Source organism: Pithys albifrons, chromosome 2 (genome assembly GCF_047495875.1).
Source record: "Pithys albifrons albifrons isolate INPA30051 chromosome 2, PitAlb_v1, whole genome shotgun sequence".
NCBI classification, from domain to species: Eukaryota; Metazoa; Chordata; class Aves; order Passeriformes; family Thamnophilidae; genus Pithys; species Pithys albifrons.
In genome coordinates, this window is record NC_092459.1 from 63975384 (window position 1) to 63995355 (window position 19972).

General features: G+C 38.5%; 1 protein-coding gene across 5 annotated transcripts in view; it reads left to right on the forward strand.

Annotated features, from left to right (window-relative positions):
- The window catches only part of RGS17 (regulator of G protein signaling 17), a 73009-nt gene that overhangs the window by 13558 nt on the left and 39479 nt on the right, over nt 1–19972 (forward strand). The gene's annotated exons all lie outside the window — the stretch shown is intronic.

A 19972-nucleotide genomic window follows, 5' to 3' on the forward strand; every position in this document is an offset into this window, starting at 1 on the left:
ACATTTAAAATGTGAAAGGGCAAGAAACCAGCATAGTAGACAGTGATGGTGGGCACACTAAGTGATATGAGTCTGGATGCTAGTTGGTGAAGAACGGGTGGATTATATGTCTACAGTGATAAAGTGTTGGAGGTATGGAATAGGAGTGCAGAACACTGAAAAAGAAAAGGTCAGAAGCAGAGAGAGGCTTTTTGCTATCAAAATGGGAAGAAAAGAGGCATTTTAGAAAAATGAACAGTTTGACAACAGTTGAGATGATAAATGAAGGAGAAAGGAGGTGATGGTAAACATGGGCTTAACAGGTTGGCAGCAAAGTGATTTTAAAGATTATGGTAAAGAACAGAGAGGAAAATTTGGAGTAGAGATAAGATGTTTTTTCTTTATGCAGTGAATTCACTGATGAGTAAGTTGTTCTCACCAGCAGTAAACTGATGACATGAGTGCCAGTGTAGGCTTAAGCAGTAGGGGAATGTGTTACAGGAAAAACGGATCCACCATTAGAAGCAAGAGGTGTTGAAGGGCTTTATAGTATGAACTGAGAAGAAAGGAAGAAAGGTATTAGGGCTGCTTTTTAAACCAAAAGCTGATTTCTAATAGCTTTTGATTATTAGAAGATGTTTATAGCATTTGATGAATTCAGTCTTACAGGGGGAGGTTTGTTCAGCCTGATCATTAAGAAAGACATTACACAAGTGCTGCTTTAAAAAAAAAAAGTGTTAAAATAATTCCTTCATGTGCAATAAATAATGGCATATGGACTATACCAGAATAACAACACAATAACCACACTAAACAAAGGTTGTTTTCTTTTCCTATATGCAACTAGAATTTCCTCCTGAAACACTCAAAACTATATGCCATTCAACCAAATTTTCTTGATCTGAAGATAACAGGAGACAGGAACTGAAAAATTGATAATGCTTCTATTCCTGCTCCTCCTTTCTGATCTACACCATGGTCAAAATAAGTAAAACACCTCTGGCTAAGCAAGAGAAGACAGTCTTGGTTAGAAAGATCAACTTGCCCAAAGCTGCACTTTCATTGGATCTGAAAATCTGCACATGAAGGCAGACAACTTTTGATAGCAGTGTAAGCTCATGCTTTTTACTTTATGTTGCAAACCTGCTGAAGGCATTTCTTGTCCACAGCAGACTTTCTGTTACAAGACTAAGGTCCTAACAAGGAAGGTATTGTTGAGGGAACTGCAAGTCTCCCGAATATTTTATTGCATTGCTGTTAGAGATAATTTGAAATTGTATCCTGATCAGTACTCTCAGTATTTTAAAACTAGCTTTGTTTCATTGTTTTGATTTTTTAACATTTTCTAATATCCAAAATTTCCCCAGTATTATTTCCTAATATTCCCTAGTAATATTTTCATCAATTCTTTTTATGAAAGATGCATAAATAATAGAGTAGCATACTTATTGTCACCGCTGGTGTCCTAAGTATCAACCCTCTGGTAAACAAAAAATGGCCATTTCAGTAGTGCCTAAATATATCTTCAGGGATAAAATCTAAGAACTCTGTAATTCAGGGGATGACTAGTTGTCATATTCTTGTGGAAAACATAGTTTTTAGAAGAGAAGCAAAAAATGCAGATAAAATATTTCACTCAGGTTAAACATTTCCTATATGCAGCCTTCCAAGATGAAATATATGCTCATAAGTAGAACTGGCCTAGCATAGAAACAGGGAAGGAGAAGTTTATCTTCTCTACTCAAGCTGGAATGACAGTAGCTGCTGTATGCACCTTGACCCCAAACTGCTACAGATATTATGCATCCAAACTAAGACTTCATTGGCTTTCAGTGCTCTAAGAACACAATATCCAGTTCCCTTCACACCTTTAGGCACTCAGATTTCCCCAGTCAAGTGAATTGAGTGCCTATTACTGATGCTTGGAACTGCTTCCTGCTAACTAGGTCACAACCAGCTCTCAACAGGACATATTGTCTGCCAGAGATCCCAGAGGAGCTTGGTCCAGAAGACATGCTGAGAGTGTACTTCTCATTTTCTAAAAGAGCTGAGCTCATCGCAAAACACAAGACACAAATGAACTGTCTTTCTAAAACACAGCCAGAGGAGGAGGCTGGTCAGAAGTAAGCTTTGTAGTTGTTTCATCCTGCCTGCCCTCACCAAAACTGTTGCCATTTCTAGTTTTTTCTTTAAAGCAGGAGGGACACTCACAACCAGGATGTCATACACCTGGGTTCATCCCATGTGAAGCTGAGGTAATTCAGACCTTCCCCTTCCCGTCACAAAAAGTCTTCCTTAATCACCAGTTTTGTGTTCTGAAGATATTCAGAGGGAGAAACCCTGTCCACTATTCCCATTCACACTATGCTGCTTTACGAGAAAAACCTACCCAAACCCCCATCAAACAATTAAAGAGCAATTAGCCAGAGAGACAGCAAAGTACTCACCATTACAGTGTTCACCTCTGAGTTGGAACATGTTGATTTCTGCCCTCTTCTAAGCACTACGGAATGTGAGAGCCACATTTTTTACTCTTTGCAATATTGAGTAAAAGCAAGAAAGCACATCCACCATCTCTTTTTTCAAAGCGTATTGTAGTCCTTAATGTGTGTTTTTTAAAGGGATGTCTCAGGTTCCTAAATCTAGGAGAGGACTATGACTGCAAATCTCACTCATTCTGCAGTTCAGACTAGATTTTTTTCTATCCTGTGAAGGGACATGGCAAAGCACTGTCTTGGTCACCAGTCCTTCACTCCTACTTGTGCAGCATCCTATGCCAGTCTAAGCCAGAACTGCCTGCCCCTCTCTCCCTGCCTAAGTGACCATAGTGAATCATTTCAGAGAGTTAATCCATCTGACAGCCAATCATTTGTTTCTATGGAGTTAGTTTTGTGCTACAAAACCTACTTGATTTGTGTTACCACATGGTAGAAACACATCAACCAGGAAGGAGGAGTTGAAGAAATGAAGTTGCCCAGGAGCCTCATACTTGGGATGCTACCTTGGAAATTCATTCCGAGGTGTCTCATGTTTTCAAGGTATTGATGTCTGTGTCCTTCATTCAAGGCTGTTCTCTTCTAGGAGAGGGAAAATAAAAACAAATGCAACAAAAACCCCAATAAAAATAACACCCCCCCCAAAACCCCTCTAAATGTTTCATAGCCTCTGCACCCAGAGTTGTCTGGTCTGAGCAGGGACAGCTTCAGGGAATCCAGTTCTCCCCGCAGGACACACTAGAAGCAGAAGGAGCATCAGACCAGCGTTCTCATTTCCTCATTTTGGTAATAGTACCCATGTGAACTGACTGATTTTTTTCTTCTGGTGTTCTATTTTTACTGGGCTCCACTTTTATCTTTCAGAGTTATGCTTCTGTATAATGTTATCTTAAATATGATCATATGTGATAGGACTAACATATAACAAATAACTGAATCAAAAGCTAAAAAAAGTGGTTCAACTTGCTAATTGTTGTTCAAACAAATAGAAAAATGTAATTAGGGAGCATACTAAAACTATCACAATCTAGGTGCCTACCTGAGACAAAGACTAAACATACAGTAAATGTTACATAGAACAAGCACCTGCCAAGTTCCCGACAAAGAACCAGACATCCTAAAAGGTATTTATCCTCGCATAGAAGTTCTTTATCTCTGTGGTTATCCTAAGCCCATTATCCCATAGCTTCTTTCCCTTTTCTGTTTTCTAAGAAATTACACTATAACCAAGTCTCCTTAAACTTCACCTGGGTGAAGACTCACCAAACCTGGATTCAGGGTCCACTGAAGGCAGACCTTTTCTAACCATTTCATCTTACACAGCTTTTAGTCAGGACACAAATGAGCTCTTCTGGGAGTTGTGTCTGACAATTTTGAAATTGCTGCTTTCTGTAGAGACCGTTTGTTTTTAATCTTTCAAGTGCTATAGGAACATCAAACAAGATTGTAAGGAAGTTGCTTTCTGGGGTCAGGACCCATGCTGATGAAAGCAGAATGTGTATGGATTTAGGAAAACTGCTTAACATTTCTGAATTATCTGTGAGTCTCAGTTTCAGAGACCCATGGAAGAGACAAGATACTGTTCCCCTAGTTCATGATATTATTAGTGTGACAGGAATCGTATATGATGAAAGCTGTTGTTTAAAAGTTACTGCAGGACTGAAGCAAATAATGTAAAGCAGTTTGGGTAATTCCAGACAGGACTCCCTTAATGCTTAGAAATCTTTGTCTCGAGTCTGAGCACGACTTTTTGACTGTCTAGTCAAAAACAAAAGGCTCCTTTCTTCTCATCCACTAGTCAATCACTTGTTCTTCCTCCTGGATTTAGAAAGCAAAGTTTAAGTTCATGATGATCAGAAAAGGTATTACATCTCTTGCATCCCCTGTTTGCTTTATGTCTGCTAAGTTACATCCCTTTTGATGCAACCTATGTACCTGTGCATAGGTGAGAAGTCTGGAGTCACTCAGTTCAAACCTGGAAAGATTTTAAAATCATACAGTGCTTCATGAAATGAAAAATTATATTTTATATGAATACCTGAAATGCATAATTTCAGAACCTCTAGTATCCAACTTCTATTGAAAGGTAAAAGTAACAATTATGTCAGGTTTCTTGAATTTTAGAGTAGTCCTCAGCTACTGGATCATCTTTCCTCTCCAGTTTGTTGACTATCTCTGATCAATTTGATACGGTGCCTGACTTGGGCACAAGTGGAACTTTCTTTGTTAGCTATTTATTAAAGTTGTGGTGAACAGCCAGTTGTCATAGAAAGTTTGAAGCTATGTTCTTCAGTGGAATCTGAAGACTTGCTCTTAACCTGTCCCTCTAGCTTATCTACTTAGACACTGCTAGATGTGAATCATAGCAGATTTTCTTGCTGCCTTCTGTGTAGCATTGGACACACCGAGAAAGTGTCTGCATCTCCATCACCAGATTTTCTACTTAGTTAAAGTAAATACTAACTGTGTACTGTTGGGATGTTTTTCCTGAAAGGAATGTCTTGCTTATACATTGTCAAATTTTAGGATATGAGACAGCAGTGAAAATGAACACTGAAAGACAAATCAAATAAAGAATCTGTGTGGTCTGGTAGGGGAATTCAACAGCAGGGAACACTGTTAAAACCAAAATGCAGTAAGAGAAAGTATTTTTTATGCTAAATTAAACTTTAATGATCAGGATTCCACTTGGAGCTCAGAACTTATTTTATCAGTTAAAAAGCATGAAAGTATCTTTGTGTGAGACTAACAAACAGACTGACCAAATTTTTAAGGCCTCTCATGAAAGTGACACAAATGCTCAGAAATGGGAATAAATTACTAAATGGGGAAGCCACATTTCTATCCATTGCTGCAATAACTTAGATGGAAAAGGACACATCATTAAAAGAAAAGTGGTGATAAAAGCATACCACTAGACTGCTAAGTTTGCCTTGTACTTTGCCGTAAAAGCTAGGGGTCATCAGTCTGAGTGTTCTGAAAGCTTCTCTGGTCAGCAGGACTCAAAAAACCCCAATTCCTATTTTGTTGTGAGTCAAGCCAACAAAATGTTTTTAATGGGCTTTCAGACTTGATATTGGAAATATCATAGTGTCACTTATGGTAAAACTAGAACAAATAATAGATCTGTCTTGAGTATAGCGATCTGAACCTCATTACACCATAGCAATGCCATTAGAAGCAAACTGGTTTTCCTGTCCTCTCTATCTATTAAATTATCTTACCAGAAAAATTTGCCAAGCGTGTCTAAAGATGATTAACTGTTTATATATTACTTCAGTTTCTCCATCTATTGCATTTTCTGATTTCCTTTTGTTTATGTCTTGAGCATAACATCAAAAAAGTAATTAATTACCCCCATTTGCTAAAAAATACCCTCTGTATCTGAAGGAAGCTAGTGTTTAGCTTTCATCTTGGTTATTATAATGGTAGTTGAGAGATTACAGATTGGTGACTCCAAATTTAATGAAATTCATCTTTTCAAGAAACTGTGGTATGTGAGGTATTTTGCTGCATTGGGGTTTGCAGTTTTGGGTTATTTTCTTTTTCTACCTTTCACAAAGGAAGAATACTGAAATAACCCATGTAAACTGCCTGTCCACAGAATAATTCTTCAGCTGTGACTGAAGAAAATGTTTGAGTGAGGAATAGTGTACCCCATTTAGCATGGGTTGGAGAACTCTGAATCTCTTTCATGTAATTTTGGTGACTGAATATGATATGGTGCTGAAGGCCAAAGTATTCTCTTGACTGCAACTTATTCTCCATAAACTCACTTGAACTAAGGGACTTTGAGAGCTAAGCTATCAGAAAGGCATAGCTACAGCAGGTGACCAGACTGAGATTATTTCTGAAATCTGAGGTCAGTCAGTTACAACTACATGGCTGCTGAACCTCACTGACTCGGATCTCAGTTTCCTGACATGATAAAGCATAAACCTTTTGCAAAATGGCTATAAACTGCCAGTAAGGCCTCACAGTAGATATTTCTGTGGCTGAAGTATAAGCACTCACTGAATAACAGGGGAGGATGGAGAGCAGAGAAAGGGACCTGAGAAAGCTGAGACAGCTGGCAAAACTGTTGTAAAGGGGAACAAGGTGAACACCTGCAAACTTCTACATTATGGCATATTTCATCCTCTTGAGCAAGGAGTGGAAACTGTCCCCTGTGTTTGCACAGCAGGATCCTGGCTTATTTAGGAGACAAGCGTATCCAAGCTATTATGTGGCTTTTTCATAGGAATAGTCACTTTGCTTCTGTTTGTTCTATAGCAATTCAACATCTCTGTGCTCACTATCAAGCTTCTCAACTGCCAAGCAAATAAGTAGAAAATCTGAGCCCTATGCTATTACCTCATTCTTCATAGGAGTAAAAAATGCAAGGGCCATCCCTTCTGTGTTAAGAACTTTGCCCTTCATTCCTCTAATTATAAAAAGAAAGAGAGAAAAAAACCCCAAAACTTTAACTTTATCCAATGTGAAGTATACTTAGTTCTCTCTGGGAACATTTGGGGCATTTAAGAAAACCTGGTGTTCTAAAGCCTTTCTTTGTGATTTCCTGTATACCCTTGCAGAATATCCCACCAAACCCTCGTGCATTTGCCTTTATGTTCATAAGTTACAGGAAACCAAAACTCCTTTTCCTTCTAGGGAAATTTGGGAACCTGATGCATATCTCAAGTATTTGGAATCAATGACAATTCTATGCAAGTGTGTGTTGTTTTTGCAATAGCTACAATGGAGTTAAACCAGAAATATATCTGGGCGGCTTTATTGGATCACTGGTTAAACTGATTACTCTTTGATGTACACTACAGCTGCTCTTCAAATTTTGTCTCTTCTCCAACAACTCATGTAAAGCTTTTGCTCACTGTTCACTTTCTAATTTTAAAATATCAGTTTATATACCTTGTCCAGTTTAAGAGTAAAGGGGTGGTAAATGATGACTAATAATTCCTAGATGTATTTATGTTCCACAGCCCTAGAAAGCAACTATGAAAATAATAAGATACCTATCTAGTGAAAGAAGTACCGAGATAATTTCATAATCTTTGAAGCACAACTTTTCAGGCAACAGTCACTGTGTATCAGTTTTGCATCCCTGATCCATTCAGTTGTTCAGACAGGAAACATCCCACACAGTTCATGTATTGAGGTGCAATCAGGACTAAATACCTTGCCATAATACACAGTAAACTTGATTGTGGTCACTGAATCACTCTATGAATGGATGGGAATAATTGTTGTTCTCATATATAAGATTTCTTTTTGTACAGATTTATTGTAAACATCAGATATTATATTATTATAATATATCAGATACTATATTTCTGTGCATATTTGTTGACTATTTGACATTATTTGACTGAGTGGAGTTTAGCTGTTTTTCTCTGTTATGCCCGAAGAGTCCCATTCCCTCCATTCAGTTACCTACTTGTCTACTGATGTATTCAAAAGGGGTTCAGCTAATTAGCAGAGGTAGCCTAGATGTCTGTAACAGAAGGGATTAAATTTTCAAAAATTTCTAAATATTCTCTTTTGTTTTCTTATTGTGAGATACTCAGAACATCCAGCTTACTTCTACCTACCGTGTATTTGACTTTGTACATAGTGTTGGTATTATAGTTGTTTTTGTAAGTGGAAAAGCTTTGCTAACCTAGAAAGCTTTTGTTAGTATTTATTCTAAGTTAAATACATAATCTGCTATGAGGGAACACTGTTTTCTGATCTAAAATAACCAGGTATACCCAACTGAATCAGTAGCAATCAGTTAATTAGAGCCAAATTTAAGGTGTTTGTTTGCAACATAAGAAGCAAACAAACCGGATTTGGGTGTAAGAATTCTCGATGTATTTGCTAAGTATCAGTTTGGGTTTTTTCCTAACCAACTATTTATGAATTCTATAACTTGAGCCCTGATTTCTCCTCTGAATTGTTTTCCCATTTTTAGTCATACCACAGCGGTGTTCACTATTCATGTGGAAGCACTCAGGGATTTTTCAGCAATACTACTTGAAAACAAGATCAATTAGATTCCAGAGGAGAATACAACTTTTAAATATAGAAAATTAGTCATTTATAGGCATGTAGGAAATTGATATTATTATAAAAGTATTGTGGTTTACTTTTAACTTGCCAGCTTCTCTAGGAATGAGTTGACACAGAGTTCTGAATGATTCCAGTCTACATCCCGAAAGATTTGGCCTGGCCCATAAGCATCTTTAGCGTTTTCGAAACTGTTCCTGCCCTGAACAGTGAAAAGAAACCTCTCAAATGTAACCATCCTTCATATGTAGGAAAATGTGAAAATTAGGTTGGATTAATTAAAACATGGTGATTTGGTTATTCCTTTATTTCGATCCCCAATATAAATTGATTATTTTCAAACCAAAGTTTTCTTTACATGGAAAACTGTCTTCCAATGATACAAACAAAACCAGAACAAAATAAAACTAAACCATTTCAGTGAGTTACTTTGGCAACTTCCAAACTTTCTATAAAAGATTTCTTTAAAGAGAACATCTGTCAGAAACAATTGTTTCAGCAGTTAGTTTTGATTTTGACAAACATAGACTTTTCTAATGAATATTTAATTGAAAAATTTCTTACCATGCCTATTCTAGATTGACATGGGAGTTGGCTAGCAGTTGGGCACTGTGCAAAAGAAATATGATAGTTGTATAGCCCAAGGAAGAAAAGCAAGCTGGGGAGTGAGGGTGTAAAAATTAAGGTGATGTTATATAAGGCAACTTCTTCCCCAGAAAAATCTCATAGTGAGCAGAAAGCATGACTGATATTGTTTGCTGTGACAGCAAGGTGAACTAGCATGGCACAACCCGTTTTGCTTAATGCCCTGGCTGTTTCCCTGCCCTGAAAAGCATCTGCATATATCAATATGTCCTCTGCAGGACATAGAAGTAGTATATCAACATGCACAGTGCTGGTTAAAAAGTTGAAATTTCAGTGGCAATGGGTGTCATCAGTATCTCATTTTGATGAAAAAAAGATTAAAACCTAGATTTCCCTTTACTCCATAGAATAGCCTTTGTGATAGTATAAAGCTTATATTCTGCCAATTGCAGGGCTACTGGAACCTGTGTACATACACACATTTCAGAGCTTCATGTTCCTCTTGAAATAACAGAATAATTACCTTGCCATTAAAAATAAACCCTGTTTATAAAGCATCCCCTGATTTTTAGGCTGAATTTTCAAGGGGAAAAAGTGGTTGCTCTTTGCAGCTTTATTACCAGATTTATTAACTGCTGCTACTACCACAAGCTGCCTCTCTAGCAGCGACGGTGGAGAGGTGCACTGAGACAGACAGCAGTGGTTCTTGCAGTGGGAGCTATACCTGTGGAGGTGGGAAAAGTGCAATGATAACAGCAGTATCGAAAGAGTTGGTTACATGTAGGATGAGTTGGAATTTCTGCACTTCTAGGGAGAGGAAATGAGATGTTTTAAAAACTTTTTATTTCTCCAAATCAAATCCTCTTTTTTTTTCCTCTTTTTTTTTTTCCTGCTAAAGCACAACAGGAGAATAGTGATTACAGTCTCTCCGTGCAATTCCATCTTTATAGCCACAGCCATTTTGGGGACAGATATAATTAATCTTTTTCTTGTGTACTGGAGAATGCCTTGGGATACCCTCCAAGTCGCATCTTCAGCAGACACCTTTGTTCACCGGGGAAGAATTTATTCACTGCCACAAATCACTTACTTAGAACAACTTAATCGATATGTTTCAAGAGAGTTTGGATTAATTATGCTTGGAAGCTGAGCTGAATAATTCTTCATTTAGAAGTAAACAAACTCTCCTCGAGAGAGTGTGCATCGTGTATAATTCTGGAGCAGAACTGACAAAATGGACATAGATACTTAGATACCTAGTTCATCACAGCAGCTGCTCTTCAGTGTGAATTTAAGAGAACAATAAAACAAAAAGATAGAAATACTCAGGTTTTTAGTGCAGTGGCAGAGATTGTTCTTTCAGCATAGGAACAAAAGTAGTCATATTTGCATAGGCGTCACTGACATTAAAACCCTGAGTGTATCAAGGGGATAACATCACTTTTTCAGTCTCAGTAGGTGAATAACCACACTGGGTGTTACTGCCCACCCTCCTTTCCTGAGCCGTTCAGAACAGAAAGAGGACATGAATGTCAGGAGTACCTTGTAACACACGTAAATTGTTTAAAATTCTAATTTACCTCATCTTATGTAAACAAATATCTTAAGGGCAGGTGTCCAGAGGATGGGGACAGGCTCTTTTCATTGGTACCCAGTGAGAGGACAAGGCACAACAGGCACAAACTGAAATACAGTAAGTTCCACCTGACCGTGGGGAAGAACTTCTTTATTGTGAGAGTGACCAAGCACCGAAATAGACTGCCCAGAGAGTTTGTGGAGTCTCCTTCTCTGAAGATAGTCATTGCAACCTGCTCTAGGTGAACCTACTTGAGCAGAGGGGTTGGACTAGATGATCTCCAGAGGTCTCTTCCAACACCAACCATTCTGTAATTCTGTGATTGTGTGTATATGTGCCAGGAGGAATGGGAAGGGGAAGACAAAGGAATAGCAAGGGGGGTTGTAATGACACAAAATTACTTCACTGAGCTCCAGTTTGATTTAATTCAGCCTACCAAAAGGCTGCCTGAAATGAAATCTACAGTCTTGAACTGCTGAATGAGAAGTAGGTAGGGACAGAGAAGCAGTCACTAGAAGTGTCAAAGTGATTGGCATTCCTGATTAGTTCAAGAACACCCAGGCTAGCCACACCTCTGCAAAGGCAGAACCCTTATAATAGAGTCAATGGAGTAGTCACATATGTCATAAAACAGGAAGATCAGAATTTTGCCTTTTGTCAGTAAAGTGTCAATTAATTAATACAAGTAATAGTTTCAAGGCAGCCAATTAAAATAATGAGTGATGTGAATAAGAAGCTACTTATTCCAGTAAAATTATTCTTCTGAATGTATTTGAATTTGAAAAAAACCACACAGCTGATAGAAGTTCCAGGGAACTTTTTCAGCCTCTCTTCTGTCTCAAAAACAAAAGTAACTTAGGCAAAAATGAGAATATCCATCCAATGGAAATCTGCCTTACTTAAATATTGAGTTCCTTTCCAGTGATTGAAATAGCTCTGAAAAACTTCTGAAACTTGATTTAGAAATACCGAAGCATCATTAAAACAACTCCAGTCACAATATTTCAGGCATTATGTGCAAAATAGCACCTTTCCATTGCTTTAAAATCTTCTCTATCCACTGTTTTCTGTGATGCATTTCCAGTAATGGAACTTAAGTGATACATTGTGAGGTTTAGCCAGAGAAGGAAAACAGTGCATCAGAGGAGATAAATCTAGTAAATGCTCCCAGGATTTGGGAAATTGATGAATCATAGTGTCAGTGGCAGAAACATTCTAATGCTGAACTGAACAAATCTGAAAGGAGGCAAGGAGAGGGGAGAATTCCCCCAACCAGAAACATAATATATAACCAGCAAAATCTTTCCACCACTACCATACCCCTGGAAACCTGTAATGTTACAAAAATGCTGCTTTCCAGCAGTCACAGGGAAGCTTTGATTAGTCCTTGGCAGAGCCACATGAAATGTTTTTCAGTAATTTGCAGCAAGACACAACTTTTGCCTTCTGCCGAATATTTTGTATTTTTAAAACTCTGTAACTTAAAAATATCTCTAGAAAAGCTTGTCTAATATCTGATGTGAGCAGCAGCATTTAATTTGAGTCTGTTTTTCTTGGAAAAAGGTACAGTCGTAGTTGTGAATATTGTTAAACAATTCACAAGAAGTGTTTCAGGACAGAGCAGGTTATTTGGAAGTTCAAAAGTAAGATACCTGGTGACTTCTCAAGAACCTGAGTAGGAATGTCCAGCAACATCATCTGAATAATTTTTCAAAAGCCAATTTTTGGTTCAATTAATTAACTTTTCTGTCAGAGCACATGGAGTACACAACTTCTAAGTTCTCATCACTTTCATTAACTACATTCAAATTATGTGTAATGATTAATTAATTTGAAAAGAATTACCTGGCAACATGCCTTTAACCACTTCTGCTTGTGGTTGAAAGCATGGCCTTGAAGGGTGGCAGATGCATTTACATTAAAAAGGAAAAACCTCACCATGTCCCCCCCTCTTACAGTAAGAATTGATTGTGGAGTTATGTCAGCCAATTTTAGGGGTGCTTATTATTGTAGTTCCTTCTATGGAGCGGCATCCTTAGGTGGGCTGGAACCAGGGATGGAGCTACATGTTGGGTGTGGAGAAGGGAGGACACTCAAGGGCTTCACAAGGGATGCCAACCCACAGCCAGGCATCAGTCCAGAGAGGACAAAAATAGTAATGGAACCTGTTAGTCCAGCTCCATGGAAGAAAGGAGCAGGTCATTGTCCACTGAGAACTGGAAGTCTGGAAATGGGAAAGGCTAACAGAAAAGTTTCAGACATTCTTTCATTTTGGCGGTAGTCAGTGCTATTTGAAAAGAAAGGTGGGCAGGAGAATTCATGTTTCCAAAAGTAGAGGGTACTGAAGAATCTGTTGGTTTTTTTTATTTTTGATAAATTGAGGAGAGGTGCTTAACGACCTATGCTATGTTCAAACTAGGAGCAATATACAAAAATGAGCCTCAGAAGCGATGTGTTTTATAACAAGATATTACATGCAAGTAAAAATGGAGTTAATGACTGGTCTGTATTTCAAAGGTAATTTTAGGAAAGTGAATTTAGATACAATTGCACACTAGGACTGCAATTTAAGGCAAGGCTCTTGCCCTACTGAAAAATCCATAATTACCTCTTATCAATATGTTTATTGATGGGCAAAGGAAGTGCCTCTGGCTGAAATTTTGAATGATAAACAGGAGTTTGATACTATGGAAATTGAGGGCAGATGTAAAACACATTTAGAAACAGACCTGAGATAGGACAATATTCAGAACTTCAAGTCCACCCTGAGGAGCACCCTACAAACAGCATAAGCATGGCTGCCCAGTGTGGACAAAACAAAGGAATTGTGTTGGTATTTCCCTTTAGGAAGACTCAGCAAATTTTAGGAAATTCAGTGAACAGAAGAATGCTTACTTACAGTACAAGATATCCCTGGAATGGATCATTAACTACAAATATATGGAATTCTCAGTTATCCAGTGTCAAATGCTGATGCACAGTTAGTACAGTGCTGGAACTGCTGACAGGTGCAACAGATAGTTAACAAGTAACTAGAAATAGAGTTTTTCTTGTGACTTTTGCCCCACAAGAGGACAGCTAAATAACACAGAGAAAAGGCAACTAACACCTGTAATACTGCTGGGGAAACCATTCTAGTTCAGGCTAATATCTGTTATATCTTTCTTTTTGTTCATAAGCTGTTTTCCTTTCAGAAGAGGCTTCAGGTGGCCTCCAGTGTAATGGTAACCTGGACACCTCTGCCTCCACATGTTCTATAGGTGGCACATGTGCCTGCTGTATCAGCCTCATTTGTTCCACATATGTGAGCTCCTCTGTGCAGCACAGGGCAATTCTTCTCCATCAATCTTCTCCAAGCATAACTGTGTAACTAATGGGATTTTTTTGTTCTCTTTGTCTGTAATGTGGAATGACACCACTCCAAGAGATGTGCATTAGAACTAGCAAGGACTAGGAGACTAGCATTAAGCATGCTTACTTGTGTTGGGTGTGCTGGGAATAAATGCTGAGTTGTTTTTTTTTTAGTTGTACATTCACTGAAAGTACCAAAACTTTGCAAGAGGCACGAGTCAAATATAAAACCTAACAGGAAAGCATAATTTAGTTTGAGAGATCTTGAAACAAAGCAGTGGTCTCTATTGAGAAATATTGTGTTTAATGTCCCTCTGTAAAGCCTCTGTTCTTACTTACCATTGCTCTGAGTTGCACATCACACAGGTATCAACAATGAAAGACATGAAGTAGATTTCTGAGTCTTCACAGTTGTGTTAAATATTCATCTTTTTCCTCAAAGGTTAAGGATTTATTTAACTATAGCAAATGTAATGTTTTTTTGCTTCATGAAAGAGCTAGAATGTCAAAGGAAGCTCTGATCCACATTGTGAAACCTTAGAAGCCACCAGTATGAAACAACCTTATGTCTAATGCTTAAAGCACAGATACCTTTGCAGTTAATAAAAATATTTCCATGCAGATTTCTGTAATTTATGCATTTTTAAAAGACTGTCTCCAAAATATACCTAAGGTTTTAAGAATATGTTCAGAGATATTCACCTTCTTCAGGATGAGAGCCTCATCTTCACTTTGCTTCAAATTAGAGAAGCTTTTAAGAGTTCATTCAGTGAGCAAAGCATATTGCAATCACTGGATGTTTTTGAAAGTCCTATCATACAGAACATGTATTTTTCATGAGAGGAAAGACAGGCCTTGGTCCATAACAGGCTCAGGTTGCTAATAGCATTGTGCCCTAATTTCCAGTTTGCTCACTCAAAAAAAGGCTTCATTATTCTTTTATTGTAAAGGGGTTTGGAAGAAGAGATACTAGAAATAGCTAGGGTGGAGATTTTAAAGCAACTGGTTCCTTATTACACATAAGTATTGTAGAACAACATATTCTACCTTATGCCTCAGGTGAATCAGCTGAGGCAAATAAAAACAGGCCATAAGCATTTTGACCTGAAATGAGAGCTCGATAAGGCCCTTCAGCTGGAATATTTTGAACTTTTATGTTTTTGGGGACTAAAACAAACAAACAAAAAAACTCTAAAGAAACCTTGTTTCTAATTGTTGCCTTTTTTTTAAAAGAGGCTGAACTAGTTTCCGATATTAAACCTACTACTTAGCCTGCTGCAAAGCTTCAACCGTATTTTCTAGTTTTATTGCATAACTTGTTTCTACTCCCCAAATCTCTGATTAAGCTGCACAATTGGCAGGACTGGATCTAGCCTAAATAGTCCTAACATAAAAAAAAAACAAAAAACCCAAAAAAGCAAACACCCAAAAAACATAGAGGAGTCTAGCTCTGTTAGATTCAATGTAGCTGCTAGAAAGCAAGCACTACTCTTCTCCTTCCACACCCCTTCCCACCAACACCCTTGCCCTTTTGCCTCAGTGACAGAAGGTAGCTTCTGGATCTCAGTTGTGGCTGGAGAAACGGGAATTTACTATTTTGTGGTAGGCTACCCAGCCAGGCCATACTGCTCAAAGATCTTCACATTCATCTAATTTATGAATTTTCATTTTCCTAAGCTGCTGATGCTTATGAGACCTTGTGTCTGCCTGTCACTCTCTCTCCACTAACTTCGTGTATGTCAATCAATTTCAACCAAATGACAGGTCAAACTTTCAGAGAAAATTTCAAAGGCAGAAAATTAACCAAAGTGCCTGGAAAAAGAAATCTCAACAGGCAAGTGAAGAAGAGATGTCCTTCTAAAGCTCTTGCAGACAGAATCACAGAATCATAGAACCATCACAGAATGGGTAAGGTTGGAAAGCACAACAATGAGTCATCTGGTCCAAGCTTCCTGCCCAAGCAGGGTCATCTTAGAGCACAGGACACAGCATTGTGTCCAGAAGTTTGTTGAGCATCTCCAGCAAGGGAGACTCCACAACCTCTCTGGGCAGTCTGTGCCATTGCATGGTCACCTGCATACTAATGAAGTTCTTCCTCCTATTGAGGTGGAACTTCCTCAGCATCTGCGTCTGCCCATTGCCTCTTGTTCTATTGTTTGGCATCACTGAGAAGCGCATGGCTCCATCATCTTGACACTCTCCCTTCAGATACTTACAAACATTGATGAGGTCCCCTCTCAGTTGTCTCTTCTTGAGGCTGAACAGGCCCAGTCTGTTCAGATTTGATCTACAAGCTTAATCTTTACTAGTCAACAGAGCTGGTGTAAATCCTTGCTGCTGGAAGAGTTGCTGTGGCTGAGAAGGTACTCAGAAAGAATTGGTGTGTGAGGTCTCAGTACAACCAGACCTTGTACCCAAGCTTGTTCCCAAGCTTCCTGTGTTCCCCATCCTCTTACAGATCTCACAGCAAGGTCCTGTCTTCAAAGAGATTTTGGATCAAGATTCAATGTCCAAGTCATGGTACACCTGGCTGTCTGGAAAATTGTGGGGAAGGTAGAGTTGCATATAGCTGGATGGGCCAGATGTGCCATGCCCATAGTTATTTTTAATCCATTTATGCTGTCCTTATGCATACAGTGAACAACCTTCCCAGAGTTCTTGCACAGTTCTTTTAAATTAAAACATTACCTTGTTCTGTTATTTTTAGAGACATAATTTTTCTAAAATTCAGCAAAAATCAGCTACCTAAGTATATTTCATTGGCTGGAGATTATATACATCTTTCTGCAAAGCTCTGAATTTTTTGTTTTAATGATGAAATATTGGATAAAAGGATGCCTATGGACTTCTCTCTTGGAGTCTGTCATCTGTGTGGCACTAAACAAGGACATCAGGCTGTAATGCCAGTGAGCAGAGCTTTTATTGGAAAAGGGTGCTAGACCAGACAATCACATCAGGCTTCACTCAGCAATGTGATAACAGTGTTTCAAGAGGTCTTGTTTACATATCTTCAGGCATCTATTTGTCTAAATTAGGTTGGTTTACTCAATCCCATTGCACACTGAAGTGGAAGAGCTACTTTACTGTAACGTAGCTGGTGATTGCAAATCTGTGCTAATGCTCAGCATAAGAAGAGGGAGCTTGTAAATGGATTTGACTAGGCATGGCACTTTCATACCAAAATTTGCATGTTTCCAGAGATTTCAAATGTTTTACATTTTCACAAAATGTTTTCAGTCCTTTGTGTTTTAGAAGATTTTTTTTACCTTGATTCAGTAAATAGACTTGGATTATTAAAAATCATTGACTTTTTATTATGGAAGAGTAGTTTTAAGTTCCATTCTTTAAACTTTATAAAAATGGATAAAAGTAGATCTTTTATGTAAGACTGTTTTGTAACACTTATAAGTGGTCTTCAAAAGATTTCTGTGTTTGGATGTATTTTGCTCTTTTCTGGGCAGCAAGGAATTCACTATTCTTTTTCCCTTCTTCAGCTTTGAAAAAATGCAATAGTGCCCAGCCTTCCCTGAGCACATATTGCATCAAATATATACCATCGTACAAAAAAGATGAGGAACAAATTAACTTCTGGAATATTACTTACTATTGTTGTCTGCTTTCCAAAGTAAGATATCCTTTCCAAGAAGGGAAAATGATAGATTCTTTCCATGCAAATTTTTATTTAGCATTTGTAGCCATTATAGAAGAGTTAACCCACATACTTGATAGGGTTAAAAATTAAAAAAAAAAAGGAAGAAAAACTGGTACCTTGTTTTGTTTTGTAATTTGTAAGTTTTCTATACACAATTTATTCTTTTCTGTTGGTGAATATGAAAACACACACACATCTTGCTATAAAAATTTGTTTACTGGAATGGTTGGGATATGGTTTTTGTAAAACTGACTCATGAAAAATGACCATGGGAAGAGAAAAGAGAGGAGAAGAAATTATAATTGGTTTTGTTTTATTTCTCTGAACCTTGATACATTCCTTCCAACACACAACATCCTAACTAGTTTAGTGACTTCTCACACTAGTTTAAAAACATCTCAAGCCCTCTGCCTCAGTGTGGTATTTTGGGAATCTCTATGAATTGAGAGATACCACTTTGACTGTTAGGCACTTTCTGTATAATTCAGACATTTATGTCTTTCTTTTGTTCATGCTTGCATCATACCTCTTTGTTTAGGGGAGACAGGCTATGTTAGGGCTGTCCACTATCTGATGTTATAAAATAACATCAATAGACACATGAATTTGTAGTAGTTGGAAAGTTACCTGTGAGTAGCTCTCAAGAAGCCCATTCTTCCAGGCAAGCGAACAAAGAAGATGGTGACCATTCAGGCAGCTGAGGTAGGTGCTTGAGTGATGAGGTACACAGAGGAGGCTGCAGCTTTGTACGTGGGAATCTTTGCAGCAAGGGAAGCGATAAAACCAGGACAATGAAAAGGAAACTTGCTTTCTCTTACTGAAAAGACAGTAAGTTCTAGAAAGCTCTTGTAATGGCAAGGGGATTTAACCTGGAAGTCTGATTTTTTTCATTTGCTTCACAAATCTCTTTATATTTCCTGTGCGGCCCTGTGGTATTGACAGATGAGTTGTAGTGAGTCTTGCTGCAGCAGCATTAGACGCATATCTGCCTGCTGCATTGCTCTGCAGCCTATCAAGTTCACAGCAGAACTGACAGACATCTTAGCCAGGGAAAGAAAGTGACCTCAGGAGAGGGAAGGAAAGGAGGCAATGGGAAAGGAACTGAGCTAGGACACTGCTGTAAATCAGGAGGAGGCAGATGGTTCCATGAAAGTCTGTCACTGTTATCAGCTGAGTGCATCCTGTGCCACTGCACTGGGTTGTTACAGGTGAGTACAAATCAAAGCTCGAAGGGCACAGTGTCATCTTTTAAAAGTCCTGTGGTGCTTTTTTTCTGCTCTCAGAGAGCCTTAGAAGCAAACTTCAGGGTCTAGACCAGTGGCTTGCACTGTGCAGAGATGTCTCTTTTTTTTCCATGAGATCTAGGTAGAATTTCTATCATTTCTATCATTATGTTTGATCAACATAAATGTTGTTGCTGAAATATTTCCACTGTTAACATATTAATATACCTCAAGGCACACAGTAGTTGAAAGCTGTGTGCCTGGTCTTCTCTGTATCATAAAAGCCTCCCATTAAAAGTTTGAAGTTTTTCAAGCCACATAGCTTGTCATTGCTTTGACATCCATTCTAATTCCTTGCTCCAAAATGGTTTTAACCCAAGATTTAGTCAGGTAAATTCACTTCTTTTCTATTTCCTCCATATTTGTTTGTCATTTCCCCATTTTACCACTCTCATTAGCTGTCCTTTTTATTTCATGCCAGTTTTTCCTTGTAACTTGCTGAATAGCAGAAAGAGGGAAAAGAGCCCTTGATAGCTCCTCGCAGTGACTGTCCCATGTTGGTGGCTGTGATCAGTGGCTCCCAGCTCTCTCTGCACTGGTGAAGCCACAGTCAAGTCTCAAAAACAGCAGTAAGAAACACAGAGCCTGGGGAGGGGAGAGCAGCACTTAAAGGATGGAATAAAACCTTGAGGAAGCATGTGGCCACAGTGCTCACTCCAGCACATCCACAAACTATTCTGCTACTGAAAAAGAGCCACATTCATTTTATAAGTGGGAATCATAGAATCATAGAATCAATTGGGTTGGAAAAGACCTCTGAGTGAGGTCATCAAGTCCAACCCTTGGTCCAACTCCAGTCCATTTACCAGATCATGGCACTCAGTGCCACGTTCAGTCTCAGTTTAAAACCTCCAGGGACGGTGAATACACCACCTCTCTGGGCAGCCCATTCCAGTGCCTGATTACTCTATAAAGAATTTTTTTCTGATATCAAACTTAAATTTCCCCTGACAGAGCTGGAGCCCATGCCCCCTTGTCCTATTGCTGAGTGCCTGGTAGAAGAGAC